Raw genomic sequence first — 19,990 nt, forward strand, 5'->3', positions numbered from 1 at the left:
TACATGATTCTAATACTCCCCAAAGCAGTGTGGCAAAATACATGCCACTCTCATTGTTTGGGATGAGAAAATGGAGTCCCAAGGATGTTAGTCTGTCATAACTACTATGCAGCTTTAATGAGAGAAAAATTGGCATCTGATCCCAAGTTTCTCCGAAGCCAAAGTCCACAAGCTTTTCTTACACCACACTGCCTTTCTCCCATTTGGCTTTGAAATGACTTTCTACTCTGGCTATCATATTTATCATCTCAAGTTTCTTTCTCAATTACATATTTTATTTCCAAAATAAATATTTATGCATATAAATCTTTATCCTAACAGGAAGCAGAGAATTAAAAATCACATAACCGCCATAAAAGCTTCTGGTTCTTCCTACGGGAAACGGAAGTTGTGGTTTGTAAGAAGCACAAACAGGGACCCCTTACCAGCAGTTTGTGACCACTGGGCCACAGAAGGATGGGGGAAGGCACCGGAAAGGCAGAAAAAATAAATATGAATTTGAAATCCCTTCATAAACAAGAAGTGATGGGAATAATCTGGATTCATTAAATAATCTGCAACATTTTCTTTATAAATGCCTTGTCCAACTATTAAAAAGTCAGAAGAAGCCATGCAACCTTCTAACCACTAGATGTCATTGTTGCTTACGAAATAGATTTCCCACTCGCGTGGATTCAAGTTTTAAGAGTAGTTTGTTGAATGCCTCCTTTTGTCTTTCCCGAAGTTTACCCTTCAGCTAAGCTATTAGAGACATAAAAGATCAAACACATGGCTCAAGACAAGAAACTTGTGTTTTCCTTGGAAGAGACAACACAAACCTATGTGATTAGAGCATTATAAAACTGGCATTCATTTGTGACTAGTTGCACATATGCCGGGTAGAAGCAGCAGGAGATGTAAGATCTCAGAGAAATAAATGTAAACAGGGGTGGCGTGGAAGGTTCTGCAGATGGGACCTCGGTGATGTTCTAACGGATGGGCCTAGGCAAGAAGATCATTCCAAGGAGGAGGAATGACAATAGCACAAGCACGGAGGTGGAAATAAATATAGAGCTGCGCTGAAGTTGAAGACTCATTGGGGAAGAGTGGGAGTCAGCTGTGGAGGAGACAGATTGTATAGGACCAGAAATTAACAAGGAGGAACATTGTAACTTACCCTCCCTCCTGAATTTGCCTCTACAAGTTTCTGAACAGAGGAGTGATGTGAAAAAAATATTTCATAGTAGGAAGATTAACCGTTTGAGTATTAATTAGGGCCAGGGAGAACCATTACCTCAGTTCCTTGTAAACCGTTATTTGAATTGTCCTCACTGTGTAATTACGTCATCTGGGTCCCTTTGTCATTTGTTATGGTTCCCTCTCACCAAATCTTGATCTGGGAATTGGAGATATCACCCCCATGACAGCCCCCAACATAAAACTGACACCTTCTTGTCCACATAGAGCAGGGGCTCTGCTTCAGGTCTGGTCTTATCCCCAGAGACTTACCTTTCTCTGGCTGAGCATTTACAAGATAATCTGTAATTGCTCTTAGAGACGTTCAGCCAGTCAACTCAAAACATCAAACATAGGCCTTCACCTCAGTGAGAGCACGTCTCCAAGCAAGGGCTCTATTCCAACTGTCCTAAAACAGGTGGCTGACTGTTTCGCAGCTTTTCTCTTTTGTCCAGACTCCACTTTATAAAGTCCTGAGCACATGGGAAACAAACCTGTCAGATTTTCAGTCCCTTTAATGAGATGATCTGAATAGGGCTGAACGGCGGGCTGAGGTTGGGGGACACTGCCTGGCGCTTCTCGAGGGTTGGCCCTACGTCCTCCGTCTGGCAGCTGGATCTTCCTGGGGTCCAAGCAGTTAGATTCCACAATCTGGAGGCCACGGGTCTCTCGGTATCTCACAAGACTCTCAGCCTCCTAGGGGCCCCACCCCTGCATCCTGCATCCAACAGAGCTGCCAGAAAGGTGCCGCCAGGGACCAAGACCGTGAAGAAGCCAAGGACCACGACGCCCCGCCACTTCCGGAGGTCCGCAAACAGGGTCCTGGCCATATCCGGTTCCGGCCGCGGAGGTTGGCGCCCTCTACATCCGGGTCCTCTCACTGGGCCTCGTCGTTTCCGGCGGCGCCTGCTTTCCCGCCACAGCGGCCGCGGCGGCCGCAGCCTGGGAGGAGCTGGCTTCCCGCGCGGTGGCGGTGGCGTGGAGGCTGGCGGCGCCTGGGAGAGGAGTTGACGGTAAGGAGAAGACAGACGTTGCTAAGACACGTGATTGGCGGCGGTCGTGTCCGAGTGCCAAGCTGTGGCAGCAAACTCGTACGGGCATCACAAAAACGGCATTACTTTCGCTTGGTTTCCCTCAGGTGACAATTACCAGGTGATTTTGAATGGAATGAGCTTAAAAATAGGGAGGCTTAGAACCTGTGAATGGCTTCTCCTTGTTCCCAGGACAAAGGGCCCTCCTGGTCCCACACTTCCAAGCATCCTGTGTCCCGGGCGTTCTGTCCCTCTTCCAAGTTCTTGAGTTCACCGTGCTCCGTCCTACGAGGCCATTTGTTATTTCTGGAACCCTCCTACCCTCCCTCCCTCCCTCCCTCCCTCCCTCCTTTTGCCCCTCTCACCTCTGACTGCAGGTTAGCTCATACCCATGCTTCAGCTGTGGCTCAACTTGTCACTTCCAGCTTCTTTATAATATGCGCTCCTAGGTGCTTTACCTCATAGCATTTTTCGTCTTCTCAGTCACATTCCTTTTTTCTGTGACTCCTTGATTAACCTTTGTCCTTCCTCCCAAGATGTAAATTGCTTGGTAACAGAGCCCGTGTCTGGATTTGCTCACCATTACTTGATTCTCATCACGGTGGAAGACAGTAAAAATCATTGCTTCTCTGTTTCGGGTCTCTGATGATCCCATGGAGAGGGGAGGGGAGGTGGTTAAGAACCTGAAAACGCAGTTACATTTTTCTAGATAAGAGGGCTCTATTCTTTTTATCTTTGTCCCAAGTTACCTTTCATTGCTGAGCCACCTGGACTCTGGGCACGATGGGACATGGTCTTAACAGGTGACTGTTAAAATTCAATGGCCTGGAGCTGTGATAGTTGTATCCAGTAAGTGAGATGAAGCTGAAAGCATTCAAGCCATTCTGAGAACATTTCCACAAACAATAAAACCTTTCCTGAAATGATTCTGAAAAATCATTAGGGATTCTTGGTCAAGACTTACAGATAACTGTCTAGAGAAGTAGAGTTATCTGTAGCAACCTAGGAAAAGTACCTCAAAATGTTTGTTCAATTGCAAGAATGAAATTCAAACCTTTAGACACAAGTTTTAGTTAAATCTTTGTTGCACAGAGTTCATGACTATATTTTTTGCCATGTAGCCAAGGTAACACAAGCATTTTGTGTAGGAAGACAGTGTTTCCCTGCGCCCAGTCTACTGTATGGATAAGCCATGTTGATGCCTTGTGAATGACTTAAATTATTTTCTTGACTTTATGCCGATAATCCCTTCCTAGTAAGCAATGAGTAAATTGATGACCTCATACAGCTAATGGTATGATTAGATCAGGAAAGAGCACTGTTACAGGGGATGACTATCTGCATTTTATAGTGTTTTATGTTTAGAGTTGTGTTGGATTGTATATTTTAAAAAAGATTACAACCATATTTATGGTTCCATGTGCTTTTCCAAAACCTTGCCATACTCCCTCAAGGGATGATGAGGTCTTTGCTTCTCTCTTTGAAATTGGGTGGCATTTTGTGGCTGTTCTGACAAAGAGCATGTGCTGGAAGTGACAACTGCGGGATTTATCAGACTCAGTCAAAAAATGTGATATGGCTTCCACCTTTAGTGTCTCTCAGGATGTCCACCCTTGCAACCTGGTGACCATGTTGTGAGAAAGCTCAAGCCACAGGGACAGAACAGGGGTAGGTTTATCAGTTCATGGACCAAGCTAAGGTCTCAGCTCACTGCCATTATCAATTCACCTAAGAGTGAATTTTCACCTGATTCTAGCCCAGCTTTTGAGCTGTTGCAGATGATGCCATGCAGAGCAGAGATGAGGTGTCTCCACAAAGCCCTGTACACAATACAAGTTCATAAGCAAAATAACTACTGTTACAAGACACGAAGTTTTCAGGTGGCTTATTACACAATAGTTGATAAGTGGAGAAATAGTCCTAAACAAGGAGCAAACCATTCTATTTCAGCTTGCCTCTGAACTTTTGTTGATGCTATTTTTGTAACTGAAATACCCTTTCCTTTTCTTCCTCTCTCATTCCTTGCACTTGTCTAAACTTTCTACTTATTTTTCTTTTTAGTAATTTTTTTTTAGTAAGTCTTCCAAAATCCTTGGTCAAATACCTCATCTATATGTGTAAACCTTAGTAACAGTCCTGGCCATGTGGACTCTCAGGATCCGTTGAAATGTCTTATGTCTACATTAGATGGTACATTCATCTTTGTATTATTCATCCTTGCATCATTAATCTTTGTACATCCAGAGTCTAACATAGTGCCTGGCTCCACCATCTACTACCTGTGTGAACTTGTCTAAGTTATTAAATGTATCCAAGACTCCCTTTTATTATCTGTGAAAGGAGATAAAAGCTAACTCATAAGAGTTTTTTGGGGATTAGAAGATAAAGTCATCTAAGGTGCTAGTACTGAGTAAGTGCTACATAAATATGGCTATTATAATTATTAGACTAACCTCAAAATAGGGTGAAACACTCAGTATTCTAGAAAGCATATGCAACAAATAATATTCTGAGAAACATTAGTGAGAGTTCTTGACCCCACTTTTCTTCTTTTCCACTGAGCAACTTGGAACCTATTACCTTTTCTCCACAATATAACTTTATAGGCTGCTCACGGAGAGAGGGCATGGTATATAGCTTAGAAAGGGGATGTCAGTTGGACTGATAAATGGATTTTGAAACTCAGTGCAGAAGTAAAAGTCTTGAAAACCAAGTTCTTGAAACAAATAAGGTACTTTAAAATTCAAAAGCTTGGCTTTGGATATCAAAATCCAAAGTCCTGCAGGCCTGCCAAAATCAACAAAATGTATGGTTATATAAAAATGACAGAGATCCAAATCCTGCTTTGTATTCCTTCACTCCCACCTCCCAAGAAGAAGGGAATTTGGTGCATCCTAGCCCAGGCTTCCAGGATAGGTGAGGAAACCTTTTGAAGCCCCTTGGTTATCATGGGGATGATTAGCAGACCAGCTTTTGCATGATGAATAACCTGAGCAAATATTTCTGAGGACCTCTTTACAGAGTTCTTTGCACTCTGAGTGAGAGAAAGGATCCAATGAGTATACACTGTGTTGAAAGAGATCACGTGGACTTGAAGGAACCCGATGCAAGACAGGAAAGATAAAGAGAGTCTGTGTGGTGGGGACAATGACTGGAGGCCATTATCATCAGGGCCTACCAGCCCATGACAATAAGCACCTGTTAAAGAGATGTATAGCTCAGCAGATATTGGACACTGTAATAGTTACATTTTTTTCCTGGCATGATGTATAAACTCCAAGCTGTGGGTGAGTAATTTGAATACAGCTCATTTAGGCAGAGACTCCTTTTCCTTCAGTTATTCCCCCTTTAGCATTCAAGTGAATTGACAGCATGATGATGTCCAGACTATTGCAGCAGCACCCCTCTGCAAACTCAGTGGATTTAGGGCCATCTATTGACCATTTCCTGTTGATGGCCCTTCCAACAGCATGAATCTCATCAGTGTGGTTTCCTAGTACTCTCAGCCAGCTCCCCCCACCAAGAAGCTGATGCACAGGCTTTTGTGGAGGCCAGCAAAAATATCCCCTCTCCTTGAGATGTGCTGCCTCGTCAAGACTTGCAGCTCTCAGCAACATCGACCTTCTTATCACTGTAATCTGGAAAAACACATGCTGTTCTCAACAATCTTGGCAACAGGCTTTATGAGAAAATTTTGTGGAAGTTGTCTTTTCCAGTTATAGCTAAACCACCAGGGTCAAATTCTATTTTGCACACAAAATCCACTGATGAATACTGTTGCAAAACCTGTAATATCCAGAGATAAAGTGCTCTAAACTTGAATCATGAGCTATTCAGAAGAGAGGCACAGTAGGAAAAACAGTATGGAGGAGCAGTTTTAAAAGAAAATATTTATGAGATTGTCTAAGTTCTTGACCTAACTCCAATAGTTACTAGCTCTATTTTATTTCCCTGTTCTTCAGATTTTTCTTTTATAAGATAGACAAAAAACCAATTATCTTGTGTGATTTGGAATTAAATGATAAATACAAAGCACAGTCCTGGGCATTTTGTGAGTTCTCATTGAACATTAACTACTATTGTCATGCTTATTATTATTTCCAGCCTTGATGGTGATGGAAAATGTTGGTTGCCTACCCTACAGCCATTTCCTGCTGCCTGTTTCCTTGTAAACTGAGTATTGATTTGTGTGTTTATCTGGGAACTACAAACTACTAAATCTTGACTGAAAACTTGTTTAGTAACAAGTGATTCCCCTCTATTTCTGGGCACACCAGGAAATGGCACTTCCCCACCTGCTTGAAGGTGGATACAGCCATGTAACTTGGCTGTAGCCAATGAAATAAGAGAGATGATGCTTATGACCTCAACCAATAGCACTCTAGGTGATGAAAGTCCTGAGAGAGGACAATTAGTGCCCAAAGCTCTGTCAGAATATGATAGACATGACTGAAAAATAAACTTTCCAGCATCAAACAACTGAAATGATTGTAATTGTCATCTATTAACTTACCATACCTTTTTTTAACCCACCCTTGCTGGTATAGAAGAGCAAATTTCATAAAACTTATTTTTGGTAACCATTTTGTACAGCGTCCTTTGATTTATTTTTCAGAAATTATTTTCACTACAATCAACTGCTTTTTTGTATAAATGTAATACAGAAATGTATACAAATTTAATTGTTTTGTTCATATTATATTGCTCTGATTTCAGCTTTGGTCATTGTGAGTTTTGTTTTGTGGCTATTATTTTTAACAAGCTCAATATGCTTGTGTCAGAATTTTCAGATCTAAATTCCAATAAGAAGAAGTAAATATTCTATAATTTTCTAATTAATAATAAAGACTTATTAGAAGGGGAGAGGTATATGGAAAGGACTTTAGGACTAAATTGATAGATTCCAAACCTGCCTCTGCCACTGCCTTCTGTGTTGTTTGGGATAAATTACTTAACTTCCTTGTGCATTACTGCTCTAATCTGTAAAAAAATAGCATATAACTCACGGGGCATCTTATAATATCCTATTATAATTCTATGATTAATTCTCTGATGAGGGTTAATAAATTCCTTTTTAAAAAGTTCTTAGAATGGTGCTAAGCTTATAAAAGCTATCTAAATATCTTTAAGTGAAAAAAATGTACAGACTTAACTACTGTCAATTTTGTTACTTTTTTTATTTGTACAAAATATAATTCTTGCTTTGTTCTTATGACTATAAATTCTATCAGCAACATATAAGTTTTTGTCAGTTTTTACTCTATAATTCACTGACAATAGAATATTTATGTTGATGATTTTTACTAGTAATATTTATCATAAATTATTTAAAGTTACACTTAAGTTTTAGCTAAACTATGAGAAAGCTGAATAATTCTCCACAAATACTTTAGTATTATCTTATGTCTAACATTGGCCTATTGTATTACAGGTATAATTTTCCATATACTTTGAATCACTTTGTAGTCTGGATCCTTTTGAAGAAAATGCAAACAACAGAGTAAAAATTTCAGGTCACATAGCACTGAAGCTAAAAAAGCAGGCTAGACAGAGTAGAGGCAACATTTTTTTAAAGATTTTATTTATTTACTTGGGAGAGAGAAAGCACAGAGGGAGAATGTAAGGGAGAAGCAGATTCCCTGTTGAGCAGAGAACCCAATGTGGGGCTCAGTCCCAGAACCCTGAGATCATGACCTGTGCCAAAGACGACACTTAACCAACTGAGCTACCCAGGTGCCCCTAGAATCAACATTTCTTACTTCCTTTTGTTTCACATATGTATGAATCTTCTACACATTCGTAAATCATTATTTGGTTGTCCAACAGATGGTAATTGAATGCCCACTGCAAGCCAGCAACTAACTGTCCAGGCACTGGAGATACAGCATTGGAGATACATGAAGCCTTTGCTTCATGGAGCTTACATTTTAAATGGGGGTAGGAAGAATAGACAAAAGCAAACAAATACATATTAAGGTGATAATAAGTGCTCCAGAGGAAAGACAGAATAAGGAAGGTGGGCAATATCAAGGTATGAAATAGGGAAGACAAGAGAGCAAGCTAAAGGTGTGTATGGAGGAAGAGTGCTCTGCGGAGGGACAGCTCAAAGACCCTGAGGTGGGAGACTGCTTGGTTTGTCTGAGGTAAACCAGAGATATGTGGGATAGTAAGACATTGTAGGGACTTTGACTTTTGTGTGAGATGGGAAGATAATGGATGTTTTCAGGCATGAGCTTGTGGACTATGAAGCTAGACTGCCTCAGAGGAATCTTGGCTCCCTGACCTGTTAGCTGGGTGACTTTGGGCAAATTATTTTTTCTCTCTGTCTGTGCTCTCTTACCATAAAATGGCATGATCATGGTATCTGCAATGTGAGATTAGAGAAAGGATCAAAATAATTAATATTTGTGACATGCTTTGAGTAGTTCCTGATATATACAAAATGTTGTGGAAATGTTTACTATGTGAATTAAGGTATTTTAAAAGTATCATTTTGACTGTAGTATGGGTTATTTATTGTGCGTATGACTATTACATGGAAAGTACTCTGTGACTAACCTTCAACTCCAGTGTTTTTAAAATATGGATTGCAATCTAATTCATGAAGTATCAAAGACATAATTAAGAAGACAAGAAGCATCATAGAAAGAATGATGAACTTGCAAGTGGAAGACCTAAAGTCCTGATGTTACTTTTTCATCGAGGTTATGATTCTGACTTATTTAAAGTCATGTAGTTGGGCCAGTTTGGATTCTGTGATTTCCATATTTAGAATTTAATTTAGATAATAAAATTTTTTTTTCAGAAAATGATTTGAAATGAAGCAAAGGGCAGTGTCTTTGCCTTTTCTTGGGGAATATTGTGGCAGTGGCATGGGGATGAGGGATGCTATAGTAACATTCAGATGACTATAATGAAATTTGGAAAGATGTCTGTGCTGGTAGCCTGCTGTACCCCTGTAGGGTACTCTACACATTTACCTCAGAGTTACATATCCTGATTCAGAACTAAAATGCAACATTAGTAGAGGAGATTCTAGGTATATGAACTGAGTTAAAAACTCCTAGTTCTTTATGGTTTACACTGACATGTGAGGGATTTGGAGGGAATGGAGGGTATGAGAGAATCCTTGTGAATTCTGTGTTAGTGTGTGCTGTGTGTGTGTGTGTGTGTGCATGTATGTGTAACTTGTATAACTATTCCTTTAGGCCAGAAGGAATTTCACACTTTTATTTGGAAAGATTAATGTTTTTGTTTTTTTTTTCTCTTGGTAACTAGCAGTGTATAGCTTGAGAACATCAAATTAGTTATATAGCAAATGAGTCTACCTTTTCTTTACACATGTCCTTGTAAGAGATAAAGTTGCTAGACATCTCCACATATTTTATATGTTTATATATTGGATTTATTTATTATTTATTGTTGATTCCAAGCATTTAACTTGCAGCTTGTTCAAAATGAATCTACCTTAGAAAGCTTGGTTCTTAGGATTTGGGAGTCATTGAACTCTTTGAGAATCTAAAAAACTAAGGGCCCTATTTCTAAAAATGAATGTACCCACCAAATTTTGCATGCATTTTTAGTCATCTTCTGAAGTGTAGCCATATAGTCACATGATACCCTTCTTGCAGCCATAAACAAATAATTTCCAATTCATTTTTTGGTTTGTATTCATTTTGACTGCTATGTTAGCTGACTCGTATTTCTATCTGTTTTGCTACAAGTTTAAGTACCAGGATCCTTTTATCAGTAATGCTGAGAAATGTTTACTTTTTAGAAAGGTCATTGGGTCCTCCCCTTTGCTTGACATTTATTACACTGTATTCTACATGTCAATTCAAATGTGTCAATCTCCTTTAAACCATAAATTTTTCAAAGGCAGAGACAAGGTCTAGTCTAAGGCCATATCTGGCCTTAGCTTATAGGCCCTTAGTAAATACTTGAATGAGCAAATGAATGAAGTATTATTCTCATTAAGCAGTCAAGAAATCTGAAGTTATATGAGGTTCAGTGATTTGCCCAAAGTCAAACAGTAAATAAGTGGTATAGTTGATATGACACTCAAGGCTGCTGACTACCTGTCCAAAAATTTTTTCAATACATTACTTGTCAGGGATAAAATGAGGAGCTGCAGAATAAGCCACTGATAATGTGTGATCCCTTTTTAAAGTCTCAGCAGCTCAGGACTGACCATGAGGATAGAGTGTAACTGTGTAAAGTCCTGTGATAAGGGTCCCAAAGGGGAGAGGAAAGGGAAAGGAATCTTCAGGTTGAGAGAGGCTTCTACAGAGTAAGATAATACATAGGAAACTGTTATTTGCCTCAAAAAATTGACACATTTAGAATGTGTAGAATATGGATTCAAAAAGTGGTTTAATCTTAAACATAAAGTAATTAAGAATGTGAAATCATTGGTTTCTTTTAACATTATTTTCAGAAACATCTCTGCTATCAGCCCTGTTATATATTCTTATTTCTCTTAACTCTTAACCACACACTAAGGTCCACAAAAGAGGACTCTTTAATGTCTTTTGTTCTTGATGTGTCTGTGTTGTTTTGATGATGATGATGATGATGATGATTTTTTGGAGAGGGGGAAGGGGAATAGTCAGAGGGAATGGGAGAGGCGAATCTTAAGCAGGCTCCATGCCCAGTGAGAAGCCTGGACTTGGGGCTTGATCTCACAATCCTGAAATCATGACCCGAGCCCAAATCAAAAGGCAAATGCTTAACTTACCAAGCCACCCAGGAGCCCCAGTTTCTATAATTTTTATGTATAATAATAATCATGTGCCTCATTTTCTTAATGAGAATTTTGGATGTTTGTGAAAATAAAAGATGGCTTTTATTGATGTCTTAGTTTTATCAGCTTCTTTATCAACTTGATCCACTTAAAATGGTTGCTTTATGACGAGTGGCACAGAAGACTCAAAATGTCTTGTTTAGTAGCTGAAACAGTCCTTAGAGTCACTGATTGATTTTATTTTTTTTTCCATTTCAATTTCTGTAAGAACGTTTCTGCAATTTGCCACATCTTTCAAAGTAGAAAACAAGCCAATAGAATGTGTTTCTCAGTAAATAAAGCCAGCCACTAATGTGAGCAAAATCAATCTGAACATATTGCTTTAAATTTGTTTTGAAGAGTGATCTCATAGCATGGACAACTTCTAAATGGAAATGGTTGAGGAAATCAATGCTGTTTAGAGAATAGCCTAACTTTTAGAGGAATTTAAGTAATTTCCTGTTTTGAGGATACATAAAATACACAGGAAAGTTGTGCTTTTGTTGCTGTTGGTTGAAAAATCTATTTGATTAAAAGGATCTTTTCAGTTTTTTGAATGATCCATTTTGAAGTTGAGCATTTAAGAAAGCATTAGGAAAATATCAAGGAAAGAGAGGCTTGCTATATGTAGCCCTAGTACATTTGACATCTCTTTATTTTTCTCTCTTTTAAAGTTAATTTTTTAATCTTTAGATAATCATCTATTGACAGTGAACACTCACCCCCCAAAAGCAGCAACAGCATTTGTGAAATGCATCTGTTATGTATAAGTATGCTCAAAGCATGAGATCATGAATAGATTTGTATTTAGAACTGGACTAAGCCACAGATGTTGTGAGCTTTTGGGAGAAAGTACCTTTACTTAAGATATGTCACAGGATTTCTTATTGAGAAGCCCCTATCATACCAACATCCTTTAGTCTGAGATTGCCATTCTTGTCATTCTAAGGAGGTTACCACTTCTGATTAACAGATACGGAAGACTTTGATGTCCTACACACACACACACACACACACACACACACCACTAAAAAATTTAAAGGGGTCGCCTGAATGGCTCATTCATTTGAGTGTCTGACTCTTGATTTTGGCTCAAGTCCTGATCTCATGGTCATGATAACTAGCCCCTCATTGGGCTCCACATTCATCAGGAGTCTGTTTGAGATTGTCTCTTTCTCTTTCTCTGTCACTCCCCTTCCATTCTGTGTCTCTAAAATAAAAAGAAAGACAAATTGGAAGAACTAAGAGAAATAAACTTATAAGCATAGTTATTAAGATACTTGAAAGGAAAAATCATGTGTTTTCAAAGTGTTAAAGTCATTCCAAGCATGTGTCAGGGGTCTAAAGTTGGTCTCAGATATAGTATTTTTTTTTGTTGCTTGAAAGGGTAAAAAATACTATTAGTTCTTCTTCGCTCAACAGCAAAAGTGCTTTGTCAGATCAACTATCCAATACCTGATCAGACAAGGACACTGACAAAAAAGAACATGGAGTACATGCATTTATTTTTTATTTATTTTGAAAAAATTTATTTATTTGAGAGAAGGAAGGAGGGAGGGAAGGAGAGAGAGAGAGAGAGAGAGAGAGAGAGAAAGTATGTGAGCAGAAGGGTCAGAGGGAGAGGGAGAGAATCCTCAAGCAGACTCCCTGCTGAGTGTGGGGCCCAGGGTGGGGTTTGATCCCAGGATTCCAAGATCATGACCTGAGCCCAAATCAAGAGTTGGATGCTTAACCAATTGAGACACCCAGGCACCCTGGAATAAGTACATTTATTTATCTATTTTCTGTTGGGGCTTAGGGGAAGCTGGGAGAGAAAAGAGTATCTGTGATAATCTACATTTTGCAGTTCTGAGAGGGGATTAAAGGCTGGGATGAGGACACTGGAAAAGAAATTCCAAGAGTGGACAGTTCTAGTTAGCATTGTGTTCTTCTTAATAGTGTACTGAGCTCTGGCCTGTAGAGAAGGTAGACCTCAATAAAGGGATTAGTAGGACTTGAGTGTGGTATCACAAGTTGTAGAACTATTTGGGGTCATAGCAGCATCACTGCTGTTTTCTCTTTGTCAGGCAGGTGGAGAAGGTATTGTGAAAGAACAATTTGAACAAAAACAAAAATGGAGGGATGGTGATGGACTGAGAGAAAGACAGCTTCTCATAGAAGATACTGAGAGGATATTTGAATAAAGGAGATTTTTAGAATAGTCAAGGGGGCAGTGACAATGTGCTAAGTTCTTCTATTAGTTTTTTTCTCATGAAATCCTTAAGGTAAACCCTACGAGATAGATTCTGTTTTCATCTCCATGTTACAGGGGGAAAACTCTGAGGCTTAAAGATAGTAACTTTCCCAGGATGGATATTTATTATTTATTTATTTATTTATTTATGATTTTATTTATGATTTTATTTATTTAATCGAGAAACATGTATATAGAGAGGCAGAGACACAGGCAGAGGGAGAAGCAGGCTCCATGCAGGAAGCCTGATGTGGGACTTGATCCCAGGTCTCCAGGATCTCACCCTGGGCTGAAGGTGGCGCTAAACCGCTGAGCCACCGGGGCTACCCCCTCCCAGGATATTTAATGTTTTAAAAGGCATTTAAAGCCAGAATAAGGGATACCCTGGGGTGGGGGGCTCAGTCAGTTAAGTGTCTGACTCTTGATTTCAGCTCAGGTCATGTGAGATCAAGTCTTACATTGGGTTATGGGTTCAGTGTGAAGTCTGCTTATCCCTCTGCTCCTTTTCTTTCTCTTAATCTCTCTCTCTCAAATAAATAAATAAAATCTTAAAAATAAAGCCAGAATGCTTCATAAAGCTGGCAAGTAATAGAGCTACAATTAAAAACTAAGGAAGGGCAAGGCAATTTTAATCAAATATTCAAAGGAGGCCATAATGTGAAAGAGCAATTAAAAAAAATCATTTGTAGCTCTAGAGGGAAGAAGTAGGAATGAATGAGAAGTTAAAAGAAGGGGTAAATTTCAGTACATCATAAGAAAGGGCTTTCTGAAATTTGAATTAATTCTAGGGAAAAGGACTCCTTTGTGAAATGGTGTGCTTCCTAATATTAAACACATTAAGGTGCAGATTAGATGGCCACATGTTAGAGAAGTTATCGAGGAATTTCAGATTTTAGTAGAAATTGGAGACCAGCAAAACTTTAAGTCCCTGTAATTGAAAATTACCACCCTGTGAGTTTTTTAACATCATTCATATGTATTTTGGGGCCTAGAAAGTAGGAATTCAGTCTCAGGTAACTAATCTTTCTAGGAGTGAAAACAAAAAGGGAAATGTAATCTCATTACAATAAAAAAATAGAAAATTAATTTATTTGGGTGTGTTGAGAGATAAACCTTTGCTTTCATCTCAGGGGCAAACAAATGCAAGTGTCTGTATTTGATTATTAGGTTCAGTCAATGGAGCAGGGAGTTTAAAATGATTTTAAATTATAAATATTGTCAGTGTCATTTGCATATGTTTCTTTGTATCATTGATCATCGCCATATGTTTCTTTGTATCATTGATCATCGCCATCTGTAATTGACATCCAGAACCCAGTGTTTGATACATGTCTTTGATTCTTGGGCCTGAGAAGCATACATAGATAATCTTTAAAAATCATGCATTTGTCACATATTTATAAGTTATCTAAATTGAATCAAATACGGTAGCAACTTTTCATTAGCACTGTTTAAGTACAGTCTTAACAGCAAAGTGATAAAATCCACAGTGGCCTAATAGTCCCAGCAGATGGAAGACCGAAGATGCTTCCTGTCTTATAATTATTTGTGAACTGGATCTGCTCTGTTTTGTTTGTTTGTTTTAAATTAAGATTTTTTATTTATTTGAGAGGAGAGAGTGAGCACTAGTGTCTAGAAGGGGCAGAGGGAGAGGGAAAAGCAGATTCCCTGCTGAGCGAGGAGCCTGAGATGGGGCTTGATCCCAGGATTCTGGGATCATGACCTGAGCCAAAGGTAGATGCTTAACTAACTGAACCACCCAGGTGCCCCACTTCATTTCAAATAAGAAAACACTCCCTACTTTCTCTGCAAGACTTTTCATATTATTTACATTGCATATGTTGGGGAAATTAAGACTTATACAGTGAAGGGTAGGCTAACTTTATAAGACAAAAAACAGAAGGAATCGTATTTAACCTTGCTTGGTTGAGCAAAATGAAACAGTGAATGTTATGTCTTATGGGTTATGTGTCTAATAGTATTGGATTGTTATTCAGCTCTGAGAGAAGTAAAGCAAGTGAAATATGATGCAGTCTGGAAATATAATTACTCTAATTTTTTGGCAAGTAGCTAGAAAATAGAAAATTTCTTATTGGGGATCCCTGGGTGGCTCAGCGCTTTAGTGCCTGCCTTTGGTCCAGGGCGTGATCCTGGAGTCCCGGGATTGAGTCCCACATCAGGTTCCCTGCATGGAGCCGGCTTCTCCCTCTGCCTGTGTCTCTGCCTCTCTCTCTCTCTCTCTCATAAATAAATAAAATATAAAAAAAGAAAATTTCTTATTGATAAGGTTCTTAAGGAATAAGGAAAGCTTTTAACCACAAAAATTTAATGCATCCTTATTTAGAATGAGACTGACTGATTTAGTTCAATTAAGTGAATTAAAAAATTGTTCTGTATTAACCCTAGATTTGGCTTTGCAGAAGATATAAAATGAGACAAAATATCCACTTTAAGAAATTTACCATCTGGTATAGGATCAATCAAATGAGCCAATAATGCTAATAAAAGACCATATATTGCACATATTAGAACGGGTATAAACAAAATATAGTGGCATTCAAAGGAATGAGTGTTCACTTATTTGGGGTGGGGAAAAGATATGGCTTCTTAGAAAAAAATGACATGAAAAATGGATAGGATATTTACAGGTGGAAAAAGGAGAAAGGGTGTACCAGGCAGACAAATGATTAAAGGCAAGATAATAGGCAAGTATAGTCAGTTCTGAGTAAGTGTGCCAGCTAGAGTTGAGCATAGGTATGTGAAGAGTTCAGAGATAGGAGATAATACTGGAAGGGCAGGCTGAAGCCAAGCATGGTGAATATCCTGTATTAGATTGATGGGTGTGCATTTTTCTTTTCATAGGTGATGAGGGGTCATTAAAATGTGTGGAATTGAAGGATGGCAGGGTCACAGGGCTGCCCAATGTTGTGTGAAGATTGTGCACTACAAAGCTTACAGGTTGTCACTCAATGGTAACTCTGTATTTCTATATGTATTGTTTTTATATTTCTATATTTATTACTGTGATAATGTTTAATTATATTATATTATGACAGATTCCCTGACAGATGGATATCAAGTGTCTTGAAGCTGTGGAGCCTTTTCTGATTTGTATAAAAGCACCTTATGGGTGAGCAATAGCTTGTGTCAGCTGTGCCCACAGGTAGGCACATCTTTAAGCAGAAGATAGACCAGTTGCTCCAAGGAAAGACTAGAGGTTTTGAGCTTAGCTTGGAAAAGATGGGCTGATGTGGAATCTGGGTGGGAGGCAATGGAAGGACCCACACATGATTTCAAAGATGGGTGACAGATAGTGGGGGCAAATAGGAAATAGAAAAGTGAGAAGGGAGATTTATCAGAGTAGGGAGAAGGGAGGTACATGGAGGGCAGAGCTGAGAGGCTCCATTTTGAATACATTTGGAGCCAGACATGTTAGTTGAACATCCAGGTGGAAGTGTCAAACATTAGACTGATATGTTGGTCTGGAGGGCAGGGGAGGATTCAGCTAGAGTCATCCACATAAATGTGATTGCTGAAATAACAGGAGAGCCTTGAGACAGGCAGGCGGAGCATAACTGGTGTAAGAAGCAATCCTCCTTCTTATCACATTTTGCTCTCTAAGCTCAAAAGAATTAAGAATAAATCATGCAAAAGGAGTTTGCTTTTTTGGTAATGTGGTTGTTGGATAGAGTGTTTCCTTTCCAGGTCCTGCCAGCCATCAAATGCAGTCAGAACACCAGCTTTTATACATAAACATGTCATTTTTTTCATTATAAGATTAGATAGGAGTATCAGCAGGAGAGACTTTCTGACCAAAAGCAGAATTGTTCATGTTTTAATGGAGAATTAGAAGCACAGAAATAAGTTATAAAATACAGTTAACTCAAGAAGGAAAGCAATGGCAAAAACCACTAAAAGCACTTTTATTTGAGTCTTTTATGAACTTTGTATTTGGCTCCATATTTTCATCTCATTCTGATATTTTCATCCTAATCTGATGCTAATATTAATTTACATTTCATAAAGTCATAGAATTGACGATAAGAGATAGTCCAGAAATACCTTGCGTGGCTGAGAAGCAATTAGGAGATGAAAATGTTTGTCTTATGTAGAGAATGAAAACTTATTCTAATGTCTGTCCTGAGCTTCGCTTAGTTTTTTAGGCTGTCTGGCAGGAATATTTCCTGGTATTAGTACTCTAGTACTTTGTTAGGAAGACCCTATCAACCAAAAGATGTTGATGTTTAAAATGTTAGATGGAAGTTGACATTTAAATACAATTTATCTTCAACTTACCCTCTGTCCTATTTTATGCTACTTTAATGTACACAAGGGTCCCAGACTAATCTGGAAGTCATAAAATATTGGTTCCTCTGTGTTTTCAGGAAAGTTTTTTTTTTTTTTTTTTTAAAGAGCAACATATGGGTCACCATCAGTATTTCCTTGATGTATCCTCTTATATTCCTGACATGGTAATGTTTGTTTTCTGGACTTTTCAGGGAAGTAGAAAAGTATTAATGTGTCAGAATCTTCAAGTTGATAGGGGGAAATCTGGCATGACATCAATGTACTTGAAAAATAACATTTTCATAATCTCATCTGAATATTGTATGACTATTATTACTCGATTTTCTGATGCTCCCATTGAACTGGAGTAACTTTTTCCTTTAATGTAGGAAGCTGTATTTAAGAATACTATTGGTAGAGTAGGGAAATTAAATGAAATATTTAATCAACACTTTGACTTACAAATAGAAATATGTAACTTTTTAAAGTAGGTCAGTATTTGTAAGCTATAATCAAGGAAGAAAAATTTGGGGTATAAAGTTTATGAATTTGATTATGTTTTAAAAACTATAATAGAAATTTTAAATATATATAAAGATGTTCTATTAGTATGGTGAACTAGTCTCTCAAATGTTATTTAAATTTGAACAAGCTAATTTTCTTATCCATTTAGAAAACAGTTCTAAATTGTCCTATATTTTTCTATTTTATGGATTAAAAGATGTACTAGATCTTATATTATTTAAAAGTGAATGTATTTAGTACATAACTCTTCAGAGTTATGAAAGCTGTGAGTTGGATTGTTTTCCTCAATTCTGTCAATTTCCGCACGGAGAACCTAAGCTGATACACACACACACACACACACACACGCACGCACGCATGCACTTAAACACACTGATTAGGTCCTTGAATAAAAATAGCTCCTGAGCTGTTTTTATGTGAAGAATATAATATTTGTATGTATTTAGCTAATGACGTTTATCCAGCTGGTCTTTTATAAATGTTTACTGATAGTGACAACTGAGAAAATTAGTATGTGCAAGCATAGAATGTTCATAAATATTTAAATCAGGTAAAAATTCAGAAGATAAAGTTAATGGCTGTTGAATATATTACAGAAATGACTATGAAATGAACCTGGGAAAAAGCATATCTGGTTTCCAGGAGACAAAATTAAATCACATTTTCACTTAGAATATTACAGAAAACTTTTGAGATATTGTAGATTTCTTTTAAATTTGATTTAAAAATACTTAGGGACTTACCAGTCCAGAGTAAGTCTGCAGGCCAGAATATTAAAACCTTTTGAGGAAAAGTCTTGCTTTCAGACTTCCCCAAGGATGTTGTGAAATCTCTTGGGAACAAACTTGTAGAATTATAGAGATATTCTTCCAAATTTTCACTTGGCCCCGACAGTCTGATTTTTGATGTTTTTTCCTACTACTGAGTAAAATGCAGAACAGCTAACCAACCAACCAACCAAACAAACAAACAAAAAAGGCTGGATCTGGAGAAATGTATAATTTGTGAAATTGTCTATAGTCAATGCCTCAGAAAATATGGTTTGAAGCATAAGTGGCTGGTGATACTGAGAACATAAAAGAATTACATTCTTTTATTTTCCCTGCTTTAACGTATGACCCTGAACTATTTGTCCATAGTGTTAACATTTTTCCTTTGTAAAAACCACATGTGCAACTAACTAGGAAATTAAAACGTATGTGTAATTGGTATGGACTGAATTGTGTTCCTCCTATATTCATGTGTTAAAGTTCTAACGCCCGTTACCTCAGAACATGACTATATTTGGAGATAGGTCTTTTAAAGAGGTAATTATAGTTAAATGAGGCTGTTAGGGTGAGCCCTAATGCAGTCTGATTGGTGTCTTTATAAGAAGAGGATATGTGGACATTTAGAAAGAGACATCGGGGATGCATGTTCACAGAGAAAGGCTATCTGCAAGCCAAGGAAAGAGACCTTAAGATAAATCAAACTTGTTGACATCTTGATCTTGGGCTTTCAGTCTCCAGAATTGTGAGAAAATGACCAGTTTGTGGTTATTTTGTTACAGCAATCCTAGCAAACTAATACAGTGATAATCAAGTAGGTACTAAATCTTTGAAGAAAAAGGATTGAGTCATTTAAATCACTTATAAATAAAGGTACTTATCCTGACATTTGAACTATAGGCTCCTATATGTTTTGGTACTTATGTAACAATTCTGATTTCCTATTATGTTACTCTCATTTAACACATATAACTAAAAAAACCAAAAAACAAAAAACAAAACACATATAACTATTGACACTTGCCCACCTAGCCATTTCCATCATTCCACCTGGATTGCTTGCTGTTCCTTTCATCCACTTCCAGGTGTATGTTGCAGGAAAACATCTGTGGAAAAAAAAAAAAAAAAAAACGACTGATTTTGAATTCTC

At 38.0% G+C, this 19,990-nt stretch overlaps 1 protein-coding gene and 1 long non-coding RNA gene across 36 annotated transcripts in view; one reads left to right on the forward strand and one right to left on the reverse strand.

Annotated features, from left to right (window-relative positions):
• Window positions 1-2,522, reverse strand: part of ABCB5 (ATP binding cassette subfamily B member 5) — a 154,631-nt gene extending 152,109 nt beyond the window's left edge. For 2 of the 15 annotated variants that reach the window (XR_013356752.1, XM_077856586.1), the window contains exon 1: window positions 1,489-2,522. The gene's annotated coding sequence lies outside the window, so the exon portion shown is untranslated. The remainder of the gene's footprint in view (window positions 1-1,488) is intronic. The other 13 variants (XM_077856576.1, XM_077856575.1, XM_077856574.1 and 10 more) reach the window with 11 other exon arrangements.
• LOC144288774 (uncharacterized) overlaps window positions 1-19,990 on the forward strand; it is a 229,162-nt gene that overhangs the window by 21,453 nt on the left and 187,719 nt on the right. The window contains exons 1-3 of one of the 21 annotated variants that reach the window (XR_013356766.1): window positions 1,732-2,228; window positions 16,124-16,219; window positions 16,318-16,424. The exons of 12 other annotated variants lie outside the window; for them this stretch is intronic. This is a non-coding gene — a long non-coding RNA (uncharacterized LOC144288774). 8 more of the 21 variants (XR_013356767.1, XR_013356772.1, XR_013356770.1 and 5 more) reach the window with 8 other exon arrangements.

Source organism: Canis aureus, chromosome 18 (assembly GCF_053574225.1).
Source record: "Canis aureus isolate CA01 chromosome 18, VMU_Caureus_v.1.0, whole genome shotgun sequence".
Lineage (NCBI taxonomy): Eukaryota > Metazoa > Chordata > Mammalia > Carnivora > Canidae > Canis > Canis aureus.